Below are 20,240 nucleotides of genomic sequence, written 5' to 3' on the forward strand. Positions count from 1 at the left end.
ACTAATAAGGATTGGTATGTAGAGAGCACATACACATACACAACAACGTCAAGTAGAAATCATAGTCGTTCATTAACTCTTGCAATGAACGGATATATTGATCTCTATTATCTTAATTTCAATTTGCAATAACAACAAGAACAAAATCATAATTGTAAAGACTTAACACTGTCTCTTCATCATGGATGTTAGACGTGATGTGATGGTAATGATGATAACTGTATAAGCTGGCAAGTACTCGCTTCGCCTATATTTAACAAATGTCGACAACGTGTATCTATCGCCTTAAATGCTTAAAAAGAAAAGACAACAATTTTGACAATAACTATTTAACTGAATAAAAAATTATAGCAACAACAATAGTACATACAAGAATGCAAGTATCAATCGTTGCATTCGAAATACAAGCAAAAACAACAATAGTGCTAGCACATTAACACAAACAAAGGCTAATAACAACCGAGCAATAATTATAAGCCCTTCTACTTCAGCCCTTGAAGACAGCAATCGTTTCGAATAAAGATAATGAAATGGCCTCTGACGATGAATAGCCTAATAATAATAATAATAATAATAATAATAATAATAATAATAATGAACGAACACCTCCACCTATATTTATTCGAAACGTTACTGTTATTAACTGTATGGACAAATCCCTTTTGAAAATAATTCCTATGTCACAAAACTAAAATTAATCGTGAAAAGTTTTCAGCCATACGGAGTAATCGTTATCTATTTAGATAAGAAACGTGTAAGACGGGTGGGAATTTTTTATACCCATCAACGGTTACCTAAAAAAAAAAAAAAAAAAAAACAAAAGACAAAAGAAGTAAAAGCACAAGATTCTCAAGCTCAATAATATCGAGTGGGGGCAGTTGATTTCGTCTATTTTCAAAATAAAATTTTTTGTTGGTTGCGGCATGTGGACGTTGTAGGTTTGTCCTTTGCAAAGTTGAGCTCATTTCCAAATTCTTTTGCAAATTTGTAGGCGATATTTTCGGTTTCGCTTACGCAAGAATGTTTACCACATTTGCTGAACAATTTCGCAAACAACTAGACGGATAGACGGACATGCATTAAATCGATTTCGAATTTGATGCGTATCAAGAATACTTTATGACGTTTCTGATGCTTTCTTCTGCGCGTTGCCACCCGCATCCTTCGGTGATGGGTATAAAAAATTAAATCTCTTACCTCATCAGTTCAAATAAAAAGGATCGCATAGAACCGTTACAAAAAAATTTACAACACTCATCGCCCATAACCGATGTAATGGATACCATTGAAGGCGATAGAGACAAAGTTCGAAATGTCATTAGAATCCGTAGCCAAATAATCGATCTACGAACCGCTGCCAATGTTTTATGTTATCTAGAACCTAATGTAAACAACAAAAGTATACATCATAGTAAAAGTCTGAATAACGCACAAGTGTTGCGTAACTGTCGCGAAGACCAAATGAGGAAGAACAAATGATCTTGAGCAGTGTCATCGGTATCAAAAGTCACTGCCGCATACATGTGAAATGCGTTAGATGTGAATTTAGATCACTTAACCATCAATTACACCAAGAACAATGAAACACTGCCCACAATGATGTACTAACTGCTTACAAAAAACATCCAGCCAATCACAAAAGTTGTGTTATATAGGAATAAATTTTGAAAAGAAGACTTCACAATAATAATTTATGTAAAAAAAGAGATGGAAAACAACAAAATCACTTTTGAATAACGAGGATTACCCTTCTATAGATTAAAACGTTGGATGAAATTTAAGCCAAAGTCAAAATAATACTCTTGCATATTCTGATGTTGTACGAAAGACGCAGCAAACCGTATTAAGCATACATTCATTGGAAAAGATTGAGTGGATCAAATAGAACTGACCACTAAGCTTATAAGTATGATGTCTATCCCAATAATGAAATTATGCAGTCGATATCTTAGGATAGCAATATGGACAGCCAATATGGTCTTGCCAACCACTTAAAACTAATTTTATTGATATCCTTCTAGTATACCCTACATGACCGGTGGTACATGACATGATTAGTGCGGTTAGTGTATGTAGGGAAGGACGCGCAGAAGGACTTAAGATAGACCCAACTTTTTTTAGAATCGATCGATTCAGAATCATAATTTGAATTCATCTAAGCCTGTCTGTCCATCTATCCATCCGTCTGATATGTGTTCATATAATTTTGTGTTCAATCTATTGGTCGTAATTTTTAAGATATTTCGATGAAATTTAGTGCAGGGACGCGTTTTGACGCAAGCACGAACGCTATTGAAAATGGTTCGGATACGTTCACTTTTTCAATCACTCCTCTCACTCTGAAAACTCATTATATTAGAAAAAATTGTAATTTTCAAAATTTCTCGGGAAAAAGTGGCTAAGTAGTAGTAGTATTTCGGGATTCTAAATTGGCATGAAAACTTTGGACCGGCTGGGGCAATTTTTGAATCCCCTCTCATATAATGAAAACTGAAGTGCATTTGACAATAAGAGATAATAATTTTCGATGCTTTATGATGAAAATTTTGGACCATTTCGGTCTACTTTTTGGATCCTATTAATCATTATGAATTTTTACGATAGTTGATCCTTTGGAGAGCATAAAAATCTAAATTTTAATATGTGATGAAGAAAATTGACGCATAAAAAATAAAGAATTTGTATTAAACAATATGGTATAGGGTATTTAATGGTCGACCTTGCCTAACTATAATAATTTTACTAGTTTTTTTCGCTATTCCTCATATCCTAACTCAATCTCTGAGCGTTAAAACTTGATATCTTCAACTTCTTTCATTACATGGAGCTTGGAGCAATGTTCAGAAACTTCATATCATTCACTCAATAATAAGAATAAGAAAATTTTGTTGGCACCTTTTACTCTTCTTGTGAAAACATCGTCACCATCGATTTCTTAACGGTAAGTACATTCTTCCATCTTCCAAGAAGGTGAAAACCTCGATCAATCACGCACTGGCGATTGGTATCTAGGATTGAAAAGAAAAAAAATTTCTTAGGCAATGGTCAGGAACGTTGAGCATCCAAATATCTGAATCATTTCAAGCACTTCAATGACTCGCTTGGAACGCGAATACAACCAAATTTATACAGAAAAGTTAATAAACCTAATCAAGGAACTTGCATGTCCCGCATTGGGGTGGGTAACTTGCTGGTTAAAGTAGAATCTCAGTCCATTGACATTTCCCAAGCAGTGAATTTTCAAAATTCGGGAAGAAATCTCCTTTCCCGAAAAATAATCATTTCCCATCAAGATAGTGGCAACGATCTATTAAGGCGTTCTTGGGTTCTTGTGTTCTTGACTCAAATGATTTAATTTGAATAAATATTCTCGTCTTTCCATTATGTTAATAAATCGTGGAAGAGAGATGTGGGTAGAAGAACACTAAGCAATCTCGAATTAATATAATAACTGACGATTTTTCCTATTGCACCGTAAATGTGAATCGTTTTCGAATCAAGTCGTCCCAAAATTCACACATATATTTCTTGTATATATTAAAGTGTAAATGTGATAAAAAAGAAAAAATGTTCTGCTATTTTGGTTGATAATCTTTGTCACCTTTCCAGTGAAACTGTTATGCCGGCCTTGTAGAATTTCTATGAGTTCTGGCCGAAAAATTGCACCAAGTGAGTTTAAGTGAGGACCGGCTTGTAATCGCACTCACCTTTACACGATTAGCGAAGGTCAATAGTGAAAGCAACAAGTGGTATGGATGATTGAATCAAAATTTCTGAGGAAAGTTCTTCTAATGTTTGCCATGTGTGTGTGTGTGTATGGTGTGGCATTGTTGTCATTCATCTTCTTTAATTCCCTGGCGAAGTTTCGATCTTGTTAATTATTTCCAACTTTGAGTCGAACTCAATTTGGACTTAATTTTTATATATCGCAAGTGGGGCTAAGCCCGCTTTCACTGACTCTTCTAAAGATGCGGACGAACATGCCATTAAAATTATGCATATCGTTATTTCTATGTGTCTTGAACTCAACGATCAAAGAGATGAAAATAGATGTTTATAAATCGATTAAATCGTTTCGCGTTCCGCCAAAATGCATTAAGAGAGTGAACGTATTACACGATATAAATAAGAGGAACGAACTGCGTTTTGTCAGAATTTCAAGTGAATGCCAAGCAGCAGCAGCAGCAGCAGCAGCAGCCTTAAATAAAAAATATTAACAGCATTACTGGATGAGAAGTGCGTTCACAGGATTGAATTGGTTCAGTTAGCTTGTGATCCAGATCTACGAACCACTTCTTTCACTGTTAAACAATTTTCGCAACTGTGTGCCGAGAAATTGTGAAATCATTCTTTCATCATCTTGATGGATTGTGTGAAGTGCGAATAAATTTCTCCCTGCATTCCACTCCAGCTCTGTTAACCTTTCGTGGGCATGGTCTTCTAATATGCAACCGGGCATTGTTGTATTTGCAAAAATTGCATTATCATACCTTAAGGCATAATGCGTTGATATTTTTTTTTTTTTTTTTCAAGGATTTCATTAGAATGGAACAACTCATAATACATCACATCCAACTGAACCGTACAAATGGACACGTCATGGATACTGGTTTCTTAGCATAAACGTGGACGGCTCGTCTCCATTGCATTTTGCTTCGCCTCGTTATGAACGTTCGATCGCGTGGCCTGACATGTGCACTTTCCACTTGGAAGTGAAACATGCAACGCACAAAACTTGATTTGTTCAAAGCTGAAAATATGATGAGTACTTCTCAGTTCGATAAAGAAATCTTATATAGCGACGTAGAAGTGATAATTCCTTTAGGATCTCGTGAAAATCATTAGAAATTTTGTTCGCACCTATAAGATAAAAGAAAACAAATATATATATATATATATATATAATATATATATATACGTATATATATATATTAGTTAACTAATTACCCAGGAAAGTTTAAAAATGATCCGAACATGTTCACAATAGCACAAAGCGTGTTATTTTGTTAAATTATGAAAATATTTAAAGGAAATGTTGTTTTGCATGGATTTCGGATTCATCTGCAATTACTGAGAGCGCATTTAAATTCTAAGTAGTTTAGATCTGTCCTCTGGGGTAAATACGATCTTTTCACTTGTTTTAATTCATTACCGTACTTGTTTAATTATGAATGGAATAATATCACTTGCTTATGGGAGTTTGTTTCATTTATATTCGCAAAAAATTTAAATTTCCTTCACCTCCTATCGTAATTATGCTAAGGAAGTTACATTGCTCGCCTCCTACCGTATCACACAACCGTCCCCACCTACTCCCATCCACCATCGCATCACTCGCTGTCTCTCTCTCTCTCTCTCTCTCTCTCTCACTCTCTCACTCCCTCTCGCTCTCTCGCCCTCCATCGTTTGGAAAGGTATGACATCTGCCTTTAGCTCTTTTGCACAATACTGAAAATTATCTTTTAAGCAATGAACTCATCAACCTACAATAGAAAAAGTTGGAGAAAAAAAAAAAAAAGAAGAGAAATGAAAAAAAAATAAAAATAAAATAAAATAAAAAGAAACGAATTAACATAATTCCTCACCAAGTCATCGTTAATCTCTGTCTCTAAGGGTTTCTTCTTTTTTTGTTTTTTTTTTTTTTTTTTTTTCAACATTAACGTTACGACTGGTTTTTGTTGCCACCATTTTTATCTGTTAAATATATTTGTAATAGTATTTTTCATTAAAATTATGCATGCATTTTACATAAGATAATCATAAGCATCATGTGAATGAAGAACAGAAGTGCGGCAAGAGACCTTTGCAATGTGCTCCGAAACTGTGAAAATAGAAGGAAATGGAACAAACATCTCTTCCTCCTCCTTCTCCTCCTCCCACTCCTCCTCTTTCTCCTCTTCGGCACCACCTTTGCGCTCAGCGCAACGAGCAAAACCTCGTACATTTGAATATCTGTTCGTTTTTTTTTACACAGATTTAGTCTTAATTATACTGTATTTTAATAAATTTTTTTTTTTTCTTTTTTTTTTTTAGAAAACAACATTTTTAGCTAAGTGCATATGTCAGTGAGTGAGTGAGTGAGTGATGGATGGAGCAGGATGGGCAGAGATTATGGGAAGAATATGACAGAGAGTTTTTTTTTTTATATTGCGCAATTTTTAATTTAAGTGTTTGCATGATTTTGTTGACAATTTTTTTATTTTTTTTCCACCTTTTTTTTTTTTTGTTTTTTGCATTTTATTTCGCAGATTTGCTAAACGTTTTATGAGTTAAAAGCTGCTTTAGCATTTTATTTTAATAAAAACATATGTATGCGTATATGTGTATGTATGTACGCAGGTATATATATATATATATATATATACATATATATGTACGCATGTATGTAGTTGAGTATGTAGATTAAGTACGAACGAGTAAGCCCCTCTTTGTAAAAATGTAACAAACAAGTGTGAGTGCGTTATTTATGCACACATATACCTAAATGCAGCCAGTCAGGGGCTGGTTGGTATGTCCTTAGTCTTGCAATAAAAATACAAATCCTCTTACATTAACATGGATTTCTTTATTCATGTGCTTTTATACCGGCCAACATTCACGATGCACGATCTTATATTAATTTTGTCATTTCGTTTGCTCGAGAGACTATGCCTCGGAAATTCTCGAAATACATTACGCAATCTTTCGGTCGGTCAAAAATCCAAAACAAGAACACTAGTTTTGCTTTCTACGCCCAGCCGGACATAACTAACTCAACTTACCGATTCTCATATCATATATTTCTTGGGGAACTAAATCGAATAGAAAACAATTGTGATCGAATGTCTGATAAATTATTTATCTATCTATATATGTATGTATATATGAACGTTATTATGCGAAACTGTTGAAGGTAATGAGTATCCAAAATTCGCTATAAAGTGTGTACAGCTTTTTTGCGCGTCTAGGTCTCACTTCATACTTCATCTTTTTAAATAGTTAACTTTAAAATGCGTTTTGAAATTTTTAAATACACTTTTGTGCACTTTAAAGAGACGTAAGAGAACAAAAACAAATTTGATTAAAAGAAAATTTGATAATTTTATGAATTTATCAAAGCAGAGAGAAAATCCTTTAAAACGATTCGTTCGCATGGGTAATGGGTTCGGTTTGCTTAATATCTTCATCTGGATTGCTTTCTTTGTTTTTGTTCACGAAATGTACATCATAGCTGACGTTTAGTTTATGAAAGACACGCCTAAGTGGCCAAAGGCGAAAAATCGCGACTAGCAACTCAATGGTCGTAGGTTCGAATCTCAAGTGCGATCGAGTTTTTAATAAAAGCCTATCGCCTTAGGCGCTAGTGCTTTCAGAAGTTTTAGTTTTAGACTTTATTTCTCTGGCGAAACTTATAATAATAATAATAATAATAATAATAATAGTAATAGTTTATGAAGGAGATGGACTTTGAAACTTCTCCAGTTTGCTAACTAATATGATAATTTTTTTATTGAAAAACATTAGAAATTTATACCTCTGCCGAATATGACACCACGCAGTAGCGTCATTGCATATCAATTAACTTATGAGAGCTAAAATAATCCAGTCACTGTAATGGCCCCAAATAACGAAGATCCGTTTTCGAAAATTTGTGATCTAAGCTACATCACCCAAGCTAAAACTGTTCGCTTTTATTTATTATTTTTATCAGACAAATGAGACAAAGTGTCCCATCACTCACTTGCAGTTTAATTTTACTTAAAGAATTGTGCAGTTGTTCAGTAACACCTATCGGTGAATGTATCTGAAAAGCCTATCATAACTGCACAACTGCATGTTGATAGTTCAATAAGCATTGGCTGAAATGTACACGTGAGCGTATGACGAATGAATGAATGAGCTACGCTAGGTATCGTTATTTTTCGATTTTATTGTGAAATGTGCATTTGATTAGCTTGTAAGTGTGTATGTATGCCCTTTCAACGACAATTAAAAATGAAAAAAAAAAGTTCATTTATTTCAAAACCCATAAGCCAATTCATACCCCAAGCCGTAAATGATGGTAATGAAAATTCGTTTTCGATTGCTGTTAAACGCACGCATTGCAAAAAAAAATATCGATAAATTAATTTATCGTTTTTCGGTTTCGGATTATTAAATCGGAACCGATCTTCAACATATTTTTTTTTTTTCTGTCTTCTTGCGAAGATTTATTAACTGCATGTAAATTATTGTAATGTAATTTTTTAAAACACATACATACATACATACATATGTGAAACATAAATATATAAATACATTTGCAAACAATATATGAGTTAACGACTGAAAAATTTTATATGATAATTTAATAATGATAAAAAGTCAAGTGAAAAGTGAAATAAATGATTTTACTTTTCGATCTCGGTCGTGAGTTGTTATTACATTTTGATCGCTTGAATTCTGACTATGTAAATATATTTTGAAAAGTTTTTAATTTTAATTTTTGATTACATCTCAGGCCCAGTATTGAATATATTTGATAAGTAAATCAATGAGAGAAATCAATTCTTTCGTCCTGTCCTGTTGACGAGTTTATTCATACGATTTTTTTTTTTTTTTTTGTTTTTTTTTTATTTTTTTTTTTTTTTTTAATTATTTTTCTCTCTATTTGAATATCTTTTAATTCATAATAGTATCCCCTGATGAATATATTTTTGCGCGTTTTCCTCCTGTACCATTAACTTATATAAACACAATGGATTTTTGTTTTTTTTTTTTTTGCCGTTTGACGAATATATTGCATTTTAAACAATATTCTCACAAATTGAAAATGACTTATTACCATAAAAACAATGAAAATACTTAACAAATTGAATAATTTCCATACGTAAGTGTTTGATGATACACATACGTATACACAAACAAATATATATAAATATATATATATTTATATATATATATGTATGAAATTAATCATCATACACATAAATTCTTATTTTCTAATGAAAAAACAACGTAATGATGGTTTGGAAATAATAACAGCAAAGAAAAAAAAAAGAAAAAAAGAAGGTCCATTATGAAATCCTCTTTCAGTCACTCACTCCCTCGCCCCGTTCGCTCGCTCACTAGAGACACACGTCACATTATATTCAAATATGAGGAATCTGCAAAAAAACAAAATGCGTTAATATTAATATGAATTCAAAGTATTTTCCTCCACATGTAGATCTATATACTTATATATATATGTATATATATATAATCTACTCTTGTTATATAACCTGTTAAAAAAAAAAAAAAAAAAAAAAATTAAAAAAAAAAACTGTGCAACACTTGAGGCGACACAATTCGTATTAAAACATAAAGAAATCCTTTTATGATAATTTCTCAGGAGTGTCGTCCTTTGATCATTGAGGCAAAACTCATTCAAGCATAAAACAGTTTTTATGCTCATGCAAAAAAAAAAAAAAAAACAAAATTGAAGAAAACAGAAAATCATATGAAACCCATTTGCCAAATATAACAACAAAAACAAGAACAACAATAATAACAACAAAAGAAAAAAAAGTGGGAGTTGAACAAGCAACAAATTCATCACAATCATCATCATCATCATCATCATCATCATAAATGTGAAAATTAACATCAGCCGCGTCGATGGGTCTTATTTCCTGTGCGATATGATTTCAACAGAGGCTCTTCCCATTTTACCTTACCTTTGCTTACTTATATCGAAAAAAAAAAAAAATCGCTTCTTTTTTTTTTTTTTTTGTATATAAGCAACAAATAAACAAACAAACAAACAAACAAACAAACAAGCATCATTACATACTCTCGGATCTATCTATATTAGAATTTTAACTTCAAAAATTTGCATTTTCGAAATGCATTTATTGCTTAATTGCAATTGAAATTCTAATTGCTCTTCGTTTTTGTGAAAGGACTTGTGCTTCCTCCTCTTCCTTTTATTTTGCAAATCAATAAATTATGCTTCACGTCCCTAATTTGCCGAATGTACGCAACGGGAAGAAGCACTTGCATTAAAAAACAAAAAAAAAAAAAAAAAATTTGAATTTTTTTAAATAATTAAAATCGAACCTTTTTTAATGGTTTAAAAAAAACGGGGTCATTGGCAGCGCAGGATGAGGGCTTTAATTTAAAAAAACCATTAATCAAGCTGCTGTTAAAAAAAAAAAAAAAAAAACAAAAGAAAACTTTCTTCTGCGCACTGTGAGCTGCTTTAATAAGATGCTTCGTAAGGTGTTGCCTCTAATCCATCCATAAGTGTTCCATCTAATCCCACTATATAACTGCCTCCTCTAGCCATTATCAAGTCACCCCGTTTAGGGTAAAGTTTGATTGAGAGAAAATCCTTTTAGGACATAGTTGCTCCGGACAATATCTACTAAGAATAATCGAAAATTTCCGACCAACCATCGAGCTGCTGTTAATTCGATTAACTTGGAAAAATACTTTTGTTAAGAGGCCTGAGTATGGGAGTGGCGGCGAGAAATCACGAAAGGCGCATCTTGTCCCTTTTACCAAAATTATTAATCCTAGTTTATGTATTTATCGTTATTTTTTAAATTTTTTATTTTTAAACCCACTAGGAAAAATTTTTTTTTTTTTTTTTTTTAATTAACACACGAAACGGGAAACTAAATAAAATATTATTATAGAGAATAAATTCGAAGATGAAAGTCTTGAAAGCACTAGCATCTAAGGCTATCGCTTTTTATTTTATAAAAACTCTGCCACACATGAGATTTGAATCCACGACCATTGAGTTGCTAGTCGAGACTCCGTGCAGACTGCAGACCACTCAGGCGGATGAATGTAAATAAAATAAAATAAAGATCTTGCTATCGGAAATTGATGTTAGTCCTGAATATATTAGCTTTTCTTGCTCGCTTCCTTCCAATATACGCATCTAATATATTAGTACCTTTCAAGCGTAGTGATGCGATATTCTTTGTGGACGCAATCTCTATTAGCTTTTAGGCACGACAAGTTATCGAATGATTAATATTTTAATCATTTTAACCAATGGTTAATTATTATCCCTATAATAATACATATTGTAGCCCTTAAGATCGAATGCATCAAATCTCGCGATCATAAACGAGCCAGTCGAGTGAAATAAAAAGAGCAAGTTCACGACTTTTCACACCAACTACAATCAATGTTACTTTCAATGATCATTAACGAATCGCTCATATCAAAATTGCAATAACAATTTTAATCGTAACTCTTGTGATAGATTTATTGCCATAATTGTTCAATGCACTAATGATATTCTAAAACTTCATTATTTGCATTGAATAGAATAAAGAAGAAGTTAATATCTCAACCAGCAAGCGCAGTAATAGATCTGAACATGAAACGAGATTTATAAGAATTCAGTTAAGTGATAAAGCGCCCCAGTCTTCAGCGTTATCCAATCTATTATGAAGAGCAATAGTCGATGGGTGAGAAAAAATGAAAACAACATTATCGAATCATTTATTATAAAGTGATGATCGATCTATGTCTAGAGTTGAAATTACGAATTTGGAAAATTTGTTTAAAAAAAAAATATATATATTTGTATATATATATATATATATATATATCTATTAAAAAAAGGACGGAACGAAAGATGTCTGAAAGACAATGATTTTTAATAAAAATGCTTTTAATTCCCTGAAGGATGATATAAACGATCAGTTTCATATAATATATTTATTTATATATATATATATATATATGAGAAAGGCCTTCCCGCTAGACAAGACAATAAAGCGTAATGAAACTCAGACTCTCTCTCCCAGCTTCTGTAGCATCAGTGTCAGTGTAAGCGGCAATGATTTCCTTTGGATAAATGAAAATAGTTTAAAATGCAGAAAAAAAATCATTTTCTCTTATCTGTCTCTCTCTCTCTCTCTCTCTCTCTCTCTCTTTATCTATCTCTATCTCTATTTTTATATTTCTCTCTCTCACTTTGCCGTAAATTACAACAGAATGTGATTGAAATTAAGTCATATTTTCATTACAAGAAAGGATGTATGTAATAGCACTTCCCTTCTGTCCCGTCCCCACCCTATGGCTAGACAATCACTGTACAGTGCTGAGTACGTAATTTACACTAACGTGAGCGAAAGTGATGAGGAAAAATTAAAAACAATAATAAATGAAAAATGAAAAAATAAATAAATAAAGAGACGAGTGGTAAAACTTGCTTGTAGCATACGATATATATATAGTTGATGTGCTTATATTTGTATACACTATATATATGTATTTACTGTTTGTAAATGAATAAATAATACAATACATTCATTCACACATGGCGGGCCATGCTGAGCATGCTGAGTATGTTTCAAACTAAAGAAGAAAATTAAGAATATTCTTACCAGGGATTATAACGAAAACGTGGACATTTCTCCTTAGGCGTAATAATAAACACAGATACTACGGATACTGGGTGCATGTCTCACATATATTATACATATGTGTATAGTTATTTGTGTATTTGTGTATGGGTAAAAAAAATTAATCTAAAATACCTCCTTTAGCAAGTTATGTGTGTGTGTGTGTGTGTGTGTGTGTGTATGAGTGTTTTTGCTTTTTCCGGATTAGGGGGGATGGGGGTAGGGAATTTTTTATTTATTTATTTATTTTTTCTATGTTTTTTTTTTTTTACGTTTTCTTACTTACATTTTATTTTTACATTTTCTTATTTTCATATGTCTGCATAAAATGCTGTTGAAATGCAAAATGTACTTCATTAAAATATCAGGAACAATAATGCAACATTTTTTTCGCTTTTTTCTTCGTGCTTTTCGCTAACAATAAAATCTTATGTTCAAAAGTAAATAGGTTGATGATGGTGGTGGTGGTGGTGGTGGTAGCGGGCACTTTCTCATTATAAGGAACATTTATGATGTCTTTACGTTTGCATTTATATATATATATATATATATATATATATAGACTCAAGATGGCTCATATGAAAACATTTCACTTATCCGACTTCTATTCGGACACATGTACGTATATATATATATATATATATTTATGTATGCATATATATATGTATGTAAAAGTCATTGTATAAAATGGAGAAACAATTTAGAGCAGATGAACAAAATCTGTATTTTTTAATTTATTTCTTTGATCTTTCAACCATGAAATATATTTGAAATTTGTTCTCTTATTAAATGCCTAAAGGTATGCAATTTGCGGCAGTTTTCTTTTCATTTCTTTTCATTCCTGTTTTTTTTTTTTTTGTTTTTTTTGTTTTTTGTTTTTTTGAAGTTTCAATTCGTTATCGCCTTTTAGGAAATGCATTCTTAAATCGAGAAATTACTTCTCAGTAATTTGACATTCAATACAATGCTAACTTTTTCAATAAATTATTAGCGATCTTCATATATTGCACGTACAGCAACGATCCGTTGCTACCTGTTTGCCGTTTAACTTATATTAAAGCATACAATACTTATTATTATTATTATTATTATTATTATTATTATTTTATTATTTATTAATTAATTTCATTAGTACTTTACTTATAACTCGATCCATTCGATTGCGTTGTAAATTAGCGGTAGCTTCATCTCTGTCGAAACGCTATTGCAACTCCACAACTTACACTTTAACTTTGCTTAAACTTTACCAATCCAATTCAGTTAGCTTATGACCTTTGCCAAGCTCTTTAATTCAAATTGTTCGTTTTCGCTTTATTGCAAACTGATCAATTAAGAAATAGCTATTTTTCTAAATTCCTTATCGATTACAACTGTTATTCTAGTTTAGATTATCGCTGCACGTACATGTGGGGAGATGAACTATGCTTTGATAAGAAGTATAGATGTGCCGAAACTCTCACCTCCCAGCGGTGATCCCCGGGCAACGGCTTCGGCCGGCTAAGAAGAGTTTAAGGTTTTGGGCTGCTAACTCGGCGACGAGTTTCTGATAGATGGTGGAGGGGTTGGCTGGAAGAAGAGCTCTTACTCTATAGCTAGTTACTACCAAGGAAATACACTGAATGGGTTTAAGTACAATGAAGGTAGTAATCTAGCGAGTGCATGGTAGAGTGCATTAGACTAGTCTACCATGTTCAGTGCAATACCCGAGACCTATATATCTTGAAGAAAAGTAGTTCACTTGGTGTTAGCTACCAGGAAAGTATGGAGGATCCGAAGCAAGTACGGTTGTTTTTAACAAACGCCCAAAGTATGCCATAAGGCTTTGCAAAATAAACTGGGAGCCACGGGGGTCAGGAAGCTCGCTCACTAAGCCACGTATGCCTGCGGGTATATGATGGACTTGTTCTTAAGTCGTAACAAATAAATAAATTAATTACACTATTTATGCTAAAGGAATTGACGGACGGCTTTCCCTCTGGCCGAATAAAAGAAAATGTCTGGTAAATGAATTAATACATGCAAAAAGGAATTGATGGACGGCTTTCCCTTTGGCCGAATGAAAGAAAATGTCTGGTAAATTAATTAATACATGCAAGAATGGAAAAGGGGTATGACGAATAAGTTCTCCCCTTTTACCTATTTTTACTTTTGAACACATGTCATGAATGCCTGCGGGTAAAGGTGGTAATTGATCAACAAGCACAGTGGAAGCCTTATGGCGGAAGCAGTCAGTTGATCAATTGGTGAGTCCTGACTACTGGGTGCGGCCCTTCGGGGAGTACTCGTGGTGGTTGTGGTTGGCGAGTTCCTAGCTAAAATGGAACAATGAGTGCAGCTAGGCCTCGCCACTCACCGGAGTGGGGTTTATTGTTCCATACACAATAAACTGATCTGGACTCTGGTGCTGTTTAGGCCCCTACTCTGTGGGGATTGTCTAACTCGCCAGGGGGCGTAGTACGCTTAAAAAGTGGTTTGGGCCACCGTGGGGTTAAGCCTTACAGGCAGGAACCCACGTTAAACCCTTGCCACAAATTCTGCACGTACATGTATATGTTATACGTAATCGTAGAGTTTCCGTCAAACAGCATAAATATCATTCGTTCAGCTCATTTCGCAATCGGGCTTTTACTTAATTTTATTGTACGAAACAAATAAATGTTTATAGTGTTAAACCGTAGACCAAATTAGGCTCGTAGAGAAGAAAATTTCGAATTTTCGCATTCAGAAAATGAAAACAAAATATTCATTTTTCATTTAAAAATTTTCAAAATTTGCATAACGCAGGCAGGAATTTTTTTCACATGCATCGATACGTAAGGGACAATTTATAATAAATGCAATTCCTTACTATGATCATTAATATATCATATATAGTATATGGAATACATACTATATCATATATAATATATAATGTATTATTATTATTATTTAAAATATACTTTTACACATACATAACGGTTCAAAATTAAAAAAATGCCAAAGCTGCGGCTGGTGTATTCAACCCGAGTTCTCAGTGGGCCCAATACTAATGGGATATATAGCCCCTTTATGTTTCAAGCAGAAATCTATGCAATCTCCTCGTATGCGCTTTCAAATGCTCAGGAAGGCAATGCAAGCGAAACCGGGATCAGTATTCACTCCGATAGTCAAGCCGCTGAAAGCGTAATCGATAGTGTCTTGATGCTCGTGTTGAAGTCCCTTCAACCATTGCAATGAACTAGGCAAGCAGAATGGCATGCACCTAACATGAATGCCTGGCGAGTCGGGTGTTGCGGGTAACAAAAGGGCTAAGGGTCTAGTTGACAGAGGCGCCCGACGGACCATAATAATAGATTCTGAACCTTTCTATGGCGTATGCAGAAGCCATATTAATAGGCTAATATCGCAATAGCCACAGAAAGAATCAAATTGCCATTGGAACCAATATTGCCCTGGTCAGCGGCAAGTAACACACCCACAAGATGCTAGAAAAAGCGACTTACGTTTGGTCACAGGCTTCTGCACAGGTCATAATTCCCTCAGGCATCATCTAAAAAACGTGACTATCTCCGATGACGATTCATGCAGATTCAATGCCAAGGGACAAGTAAGATGTACCATCCATCTAATACTATGTGAATGCGAGGTCATCTTATAGGATCAGACAGCATGTATATGGCGAACACTTTATGAAGCCGGACACTGCACGCTGCGGCTGTCATAAAAATCCTGTATAGGCAAGTACAATAGATCTTCAAGGTAGCGGTACACATGGCCAAGACAATTAATAATAATAATAATAATAATAATAATAGACATAGATAGTCATATTATTTTATAATTTTACTTAAACATATCTATACATATATGTATATATGTATATACATATTCATACCCAAATAGATATAATTTGCGAGAACCGACTATTTATATAAAAATAAATCGCAATTATCAGAAAATTATTAAACGCAGAATTTAATTGTCAGTCTGCCTGGAGTGTTTGGTGACATAATGTTGCACAATGGCCGCCGTTTAGTGTTTGTAGCATTCTCCAACTTTCAAATGGTTTGAAATGCACAAAAAGGGGAAAATTATTATTATATGGCTTCTTTTGTAATATACGGTTAATTGTGGTTTTTTGTGTTGTTATATACTATATATGTATATATATATATTTATTTACTAATGGATTTATGTGTTTATGTGTTTTTTTGCCATAAGCCGTTGTGTTAATGACTACAATGATTTTATGTGATACGCCGAACCATTTGCAAGTTACCCCATTACCCCCATTATGATCTTCATCATATCGTCATCTCTCATCAACAGTAACATGCCAACCATGCATACACTTATGCATGCAAAACATACATACATACATACATGCATATATACCTCACCTCCCACCTCAACTATCTCATTATTAAGATTACCACCATTTCTTTGCTGTTGCGGTTGTTGTTGCTGTTATTATAATTATTATTATTATTATTATTGTTAAGTATGCATTGCGCAATTTTCAATTATTTCTGCAGCAATTTTTCTCTTTATTTTATTTTTTTTGTTTTTTTTTATTTTTATTTTTTTTTAACTTTTCTGCTTTCCTCCGAACCACAAGCATTTCCTTTATGCTGTGGCTATAATTAAAAGTTAAGCCTATATGCGTAGATGTTTATAAGTGTGGTGGGTGGATTTTATTGCTGCCAGTGTTGCAATTAAAAATGCAAAAATTACTACTACTACCACTACTAAGTTATGCTTATGTTGTTCTTGATGTTGTTGGTGTTACTTATGCTGATGCCGTTCATTATAAATCAAACGAACGAAAAAAAGGAAAAAATGTAGAAGAGTAGAAAAGACGGTAACAAATTATTATTAAAAAAAATAATAATAATAATTATAATAATAATAATATAATATTTACGAAAAAATAATTACGCAATGGTCTCATTAAAATTTTATTTAATTTTTTTTTTTTTTAATTTTTTCAAAGAACTAAAAAAGCCACGATATACTATTTATACTATTTTTTAATAAGTTGTAGGTATCAATAGAAAAATGAAAATCCGGGAAAAAACTGTCAATAAATTGAAATTAAAAAAAAAAAAAACCTTCACATCCTTCTGTAACTAAGATGGTGATAATTGGGCGTTTATCAATACGCTCTCTAAACGCAACGAACCGCCAATGCACTCAAGTTTCGGGCAATTCTGATAAGCCAAATTGCAGATCATTCTTAGGTGGTAAGCTATCTCACTTGGTTCAGATCTTCGATTTTCAAATTTGATCTAAGCCTATTTGGAGCCGGGTTTTGCTCTTGCTCTTAATATGTAAATGTTGACAACTTAACTAAATTATGAAATAGTTTACCCGATAGACACAAATAAGTTGAAGAAAGCTCTCATGCTAAACATGGATTCAATATATATATACACATATAAATATATATATATATATATATATATATATATATATATATATATAGGTTTAAGTTGTTCAAAAGATTTCGTTCAGTGTATATAAATGTATAAAGATATGGATGTCCTTTGCGATACGGCAGTTGTTTACGTTTTAAGCTGGATAAAGTGAAAAACGATGAAGTTGAACAGTTGTAGACCGATTAGCGAGATATCGTGCAAAAAATTATGGTTTTGAAAACGATGAAGTATCGCATACGTCTGCCCATCTCCAGTAAACGTAATCCAGGTTGTGATATTCAACTTGGGTTGGGAACTTCTCCCACATGCAGCGTATTCTACAGACTTGGCCCCTAATTCGGAACGACGCAGTCCTATTTAGCAGATCATTGCTTTTGCAAAGTTGAGGATATACTTAGCCAAGTCACGAACATTGAATTCGAAAATAAAATAAGTTTCTCGATTAGATTTGGGGTCTCTGGGTTTAACGTCTGCATCTGTCTGGAAGCCTGCAGGCCTATCAAGTAATTTACGGGTTATTTCCGGCACTTTCCACTAGCATTTGCAAGACAACCTTGGAAGCGAGTAGACTGGAGTGCTAAACATGAAAGTTTGGGTATGGTGCGACCCTTCCCCTCTCAGCAATAGATAGCCTATCATGCACCTCTACCGATTTAATGGCCCTTTCTTGATGGATAACCATAGTCACCATAAGAACTCTCCGAGAAACCGCACCCAGCTGTCGCACCTCACACGCCGTTTCCGCGGAAGTATCTTGTGGCGCTATCACTCCTACTTAGTAATGACAAGGCGTATGTGTATTTTATTTTGCAATGCTTTAGGGCTATCGGCGCTACACGAGTTATAGTTACGGACGTACTCTTGCTGTTGGATTATCCTGGACGCCACCCATCTAATACCCCCTTTGGAGTTCTAATGTGCAATGAGCAGATATCAACCCATCATACTTCAGGCCCCATTTCACACTACAGAACTCGCAGACCTGTTTGCTAAGCCTCCACTTGAGCCTCCACTGTAGTTGAATTTTTAGCAAAAATGACTACTCCAAGCGACCGCTTCCGTCACCGTGATATGAATCTTATTTCGCATATAACGTTGCTGACTAAGAGGAGACACTGGCCCTCCCGATATGTAGCTTACACTGTTGACGTAGCTCTTCTCAAACATTAGGTCGCACATAATTTGATGTTTCCACGATTTGGAGGCGAAACAGAGGATGCTAAAGAGGTCTGCCATATCTGTCTTACAAAAATAGCTACAATCAGATCAAAAATCTTTTATATATATATGAGTTGAATGTCGGAGTGACGAGAGTTTATACGTCACAAAAAGACTTATCTGTCACAGTGAAGGACAGTAACTCTGGTATAAGCGGACTAACGGATGCATTGATGATTTGCATACCAATCCTGCTCTTATTTTCTGCGATTCAAACGAGTCACATTTTTCATCTCAAGAGCGTGTCAAGCGATAGCTCTAAGTTTCAGCAGCGCGATTAAAAGACCGAAATCCCCTTTCTCACGGCACATAAATAAGTATTTTTTTGCGACTGCCGTCCTATCTTGTAAACGTCTTCCTATTTTCTAAAAGTTAGTTCTATGACTCGAGAAGAAATTATTGACCAGAAAATCTGTGTCCTTTTTATTTCCTATTTTTTGATGATGCAATGTATTCTAATCAGCTGACATTTACTACGATCCTCATGACAGTCGATACCATTGACATGACTTTCTTTTATTTTATTAAAACGTCGAGTTTCGAAAAAGATTTGCAAAATTATGGAAAAATTCTTAAAAAAAAAAAGAAAAGAAACCGCATACAATGAATTCTAAATAATCGATAGGAGCAGGTAACTGCCAAGTATGCATGCTCGTGTATTGCCGCGACAAACCAGGTTTACGAATATTCAGGAAAAAAAAGTTGCGATCCTAACGAATGCTGTATAAATATTTTGACATCAATGTGCCAAACAAACACCGAAAAAGAATTCCAAAAAATTTTTTTTGTTTTTACTTGGAATTTGATTTAAAAACAACAACAGCAACAACAATAAGAGAAGTGATGTAGTAGCAAATGCGAAACTCCCGCAAGTGAAAGGATTGTATACGACTTTTAGATGCGTATATGCGGTCTCGTTGCGCTCCCTGTTATTTAAGCAAATTTTTTTTAATTCGCTTTTTATTTTATTCCTTTTCTTTTTGATATCGTCTTCATATCTATTACTGATGGAATAAATTAAATTTCACGTTCAATACTCTTGCTTCAAGCAAATCGTCAAAGGATCGTATTTTTGATTTATTGAACTAAGCGAATTATTTGATCAATATTGAACATATCCAAGTCGTCGCTTGGAAGACTTTTCTCTCTTTTCTTTATGCTCATGCGAAACTTAAGCAACATATAACATAACATTTGGTAATACGAGATATTTGTGAGGTGCTGGTGTACAGCT

This window comes from Glossina fuscipes, unplaced genomic scaffold (assembly GCF_014805625.2).
Source record: "Glossina fuscipes isolate IAEA_lab_2018 unplaced genomic scaffold, Yale_Gfus_2 0, whole genome shotgun sequence".
Taxonomy (NCBI): Eukaryota; Metazoa; Arthropoda; class Insecta; order Diptera; family Glossinidae; genus Glossina; species Glossina fuscipes.